Source organism: Miscanthus floridulus, chromosome 5 (assembly GCF_019320115.1).
Source record: "Miscanthus floridulus cultivar M001 chromosome 5, ASM1932011v1, whole genome shotgun sequence".
Taxonomy (NCBI): domain Eukaryota; kingdom Viridiplantae; phylum Streptophyta; class Magnoliopsida; order Poales; family Poaceae; genus Miscanthus; species Miscanthus floridulus.
In genome coordinates this window covers 46,936,091-46,940,195 of record NC_089584.1, presented here as the reverse complement: position 1 = coordinate 46,940,195, position 4,105 = coordinate 46,936,091, and the positions used below count along the sequence as shown (strand labels likewise).

Genomic DNA, 4,105 nt, shown 5'->3' with positions numbered 1-4,105 from the left:
AATATATATATTGTAAAGTCAAACCTCGAATCCAAAGAGAGTTGAGTCATACAATCAAATCAAGATGTGCATGTTTGTGGATATATGGTGGATATATTTGGTGGCTAACTTAATTCTACTATGCTCCTTGAAAACGTATATCTCTTTTAAAACTTGGAAACAACTTTGCAAGAAAACATGGGCTATCTTATTCATCTTTTCTTCTTCTTTTCAGGCGGGCATCTAAGTACCCATTGTTTTAAATATATCGGATACTTGTCCTTTTTTCATCTTCCTCTCTTTTTTCCTATGAATAAGTGCCTCTTTTCTGCAATAACATTTTTGAGAGATAGCAACAAGAACTTGGAGCATTTATTTGGTGGAAATTCCTATCAAGAATATTTTTGGTGTTTACTCCTAGTGTAGGAGTAAAACATTTTTGGGTAGATCTAGATGGAATGGCATGTTATTTCATCTACCCCTAGTGTAGGAGTAGTGCATATTTGGGTGGTGTGTACGTGATCTTGATTTTAAGAGCATGACAAACCTCTCATAAGGGTCAACAAAGCTTGACTAAACTTAATGCAATGCAAGCAGCATATATATGTGGAAGTTTTCCTAATCTAAATATCATATATGCTCTAGTAGGAATTCAATCTTTGTCAAATAGGAGCTTATCATGTAGGATTTTCATATTTTTTCAAAAGATAAATCCCCAGAACTTTAGTGTCACTTGAAACAAGATAAACAACAGCTTGGACCTTCTAATATCATATCAGTCAATTACCTAGACTTAGATCAAGCATATGCTACCCATGAGTTTCAAGTTCAGAATAAATTCTTATATCAAAACAGTCGTACCCAAAACTCAGGAGAATTCAAGGCTAAAAACTAGGTACTTGAAAGGAATTACGACAGAGCAACTATTCATCATTTCCATTTAAAAGATTATCCTCACAGCCCATTTATTTATTCAACTCTTAAAAACAGAAAACTAGACACACTTTTTATTTTGTTTTTCATAATTTAAGATCACACCTTTAATATGTATATAACTAGCAAAGATAAATTTTTATTTTTCTTTTGTTTATTATGCATCTTTTATTTCTTTAGCAAATATGAACCAAACTTAAAAATAATCAAACCAAAAGAAATACTTAGCTTGATACATGGGGGATGCTCCTCCTCCAAGCTGGATGTTGTCGTGGTCTTTCTTAGAGTGAGTCTACCAACAGAAGACTTTCTCATCCATCTAGAAGTTGTGTTCCACATGTAGCGGGTGTAGCAACAGTTTAGGAAAATATACTTTGGATGGATGGCTTTACTCTTGATCATCCTGCAAAATACACCAACAAGAACACAAAAACTCATGGCATGGATTAGGATAAGGGGTTAGCGGTCAGGCATTCAGAGATTTGTTGTCCTTGGGGGTTTAGATAGATTTCCAAATTGGCAAAGTTCTAGCAGGATGTCTATTTAATATTTTTGGATTTTTTATTTATATAATGCAGAAAATATGTATGTAAGGTATTTTTATTTTTATGCCACCACGGTGAATATTCCTATGGGCCTTTACATCATAGATTTATTTACATGGGGCTTTAGGCTTTAATGATGTAATTTTATTTTTTTCTACTAATGCAATACTAAAAAGTAAATATGGATAACTATCGATGTTACCTCACGGCCAGGGTGCGGATTTTTAAGTCCTCTAGATAGGACTTTTTTCCTATCTTGTTCATTCCTTGGGTGCATCAGCCAGTCCCAGGGATGGAGACCCTGATGGTTGCACCTCTTGTGACTCTGGTGGTGATGTTACCTTTTCTTTCCATACTTGTTTGGTCTGTGGACTTGACTTTGGCAAAGCGGTTTCATCTTTTACAACTTCTTCAGGTTCCTCATCTTCCTCCCAACTTTTCTTTGGGGATTGATTCTTTTGGTTTTGGGATGATTGATGTCTCCTCCTAGAGCGAGACTTCTTTGGCTACTCATAAGTGGCATAACTATTGAAATAACAGCATACCTTTTCTCTAGGGAATTGGAAGTGGATTTGTCCAGATCCAACGTAGATGATCATGTTGGTAGTGTTGAGGAATGGTCTTCTAAGAATGATGGGTGTATTGTCTTCTTCTTCTCCCATGTCTAGAACCATGAAGTCAACAAGGGCATAGTGATCATGTATCCTTACCATGACATCTTTTGCTATTCCCTCCAGAAATAAGATTGATTGGTCCGCCATGTGCAATTGCATATATATAGGGAACAAAGGTTCATCACCGAATAAGTATTCATACGTTACCTTGGATATTATGTCGACACCCGACCCAATATCATAGAAGTTCTTATGAAAGATTCTTTGTCCATTGGTACACTCGATCGTTGGTACACCTGAATCATCCTTCTTAGCAAGGAATGGTGAAGCAAGGAGGTGGTCGTACTCTGATCTGAGTGTGTTGATCATGTTGACTGACTCTTCTTATGACTGCTTGACTTTGTTCTTCCTTCTTCTCCTGTTGTTTTTCTTCTTAGTCATTGTTGTCTCTTCGGGCAGGTACAACATTTGTGGATGTCTAGGAGATTACAAGATGCAGTTCTTGAAAGAAAACTTCTCCTTTCTATCCTTGATTGTAAAGAAGATCTTGGCACTGTCCGCGTAGATTATGGCTTTAGCAGTGCATAGGAAAGGTCGGCCCAAAATATTGGGTGCCCTTATATCTCCACCTGTTTCTAGAACCACAAAGTCTATAGGAACATAAGATTGTCTCACTCGAACAATGGCATCTTCAAGAACTCCCTTGGCGTAGTAGAGTGACCGATTTACAAGCTGCAAATGCATATTTGTGTACAACAAAGTATCTCCATTAATTTGATCATAAATTACCTTAGGCATGATGTTGACACTTGCTTCGAAATCATAGACAACTTCTTAGAAAATGTGAGGTCCAATGGTGATGGGGATGATAGGTCTTCTTGGATCGCTATTCTTTTCTGGCAAGGTATAGTCTATCCACCTTTCCATTGATGGTTGTATACAGTAGTATGCTACATTGTGAAAATTGACAAGATTTGTAGTTTCTACATCTTCTGGTTGCTCTAGAATCTTACCTTTGTCGGACGGAGGAACAATAGCAGCCAGCTAAGCTATTTGTGATTCTATCATTTTATTAAAGCTATGTTGGTTCTTAATGGCAGAAGCAAAGCTATTCATTCTATTATTTATATTCTCTAGAATTTTATCATTGGTAGCTACCTTTCTAGATAATCCCTCCATAAGTTTGGATTGGCTAGCAATTAATTCTCTCATAGATGGTTGATTGAAATTATTAAAATTATTACCTTGATAGTTACCTTGGTAGTTTGGTCTCTGTTGCTGGTTCCATCCTTGATTCTGCTAAGGACAAAAGTAGTTGTTGTTATTGACAAAGTTCACATCCTCATGGGTCTCAGGGCAGTTGTTCCCTGAATGCCTAGTGTTTCCACATACTTCACATGTCATATGACAATCATGAATATGCATGACTTTTTGCTTCTCATTGGCTCGATCTTCATGCTTCTTCATCAGCAGGTCCATCTTGGCAGATAGCATGTCTACCTCCTTGAGTTGATGATATCTCCATCCCCTCTTGTGGGTTTGAACATGTTCTTCATTCAATCCTTGATTGGAGGCCATCTTCTCCATAAGAGCTGTTGCAGCTGGTATGGTGAGTGATAGGAATGCACCTCCAGCAGCAACATCCATAGTCTTATGGGTACTATTGGTGAACCCATCATAGAAAGTCTGCATGAGTAGCCAATTCTCCATCCCATGATGAGGATATTCCACAATGTAATCTTGAAAGCATACGCATGCCTCAGGGATAGATTCATCATGTTATTGCTGAAAGCTTGAGATTCTCCCACGCAGGGCATTGGTCCTGCCAATGGGAAAGAACATTTCTAGAAAAGCAGTGGAGCAGTTATCCCATGTAGTATTTCTATCCTTGTTGGCGTAAAACCATTGCTTAGCCTTCCCCAAGAGTGAGAATGGGAAGAGGCAAAGTAATATGGCATCTTGGGTTACTCCTTTGATGGTGAAAGTGTTACAGATCTCTAGAAAGTGTTGGAGATGTGCACTCGCATCTTCATG

At 37.7% G+C, this 4,105-nt stretch overlaps 1 non-coding gene across 1 annotated transcript; it reads left to right on the top strand.

The window, feature by feature from the left end:
- The first annotated feature begins 3,779 nt into the window (after positions 1–3,779).
- On the top strand, positions 3,780–3,886 carry LOC136455682 (small nucleolar RNA R71). Its single transcript, XR_010759163.1, has one exon. It is a non-coding gene; the product is annotated as a small nucleolar RNA R71 (small nucleolar RNA).
- Positions 3,887–4,105: the final 219 nt, after the last annotated feature.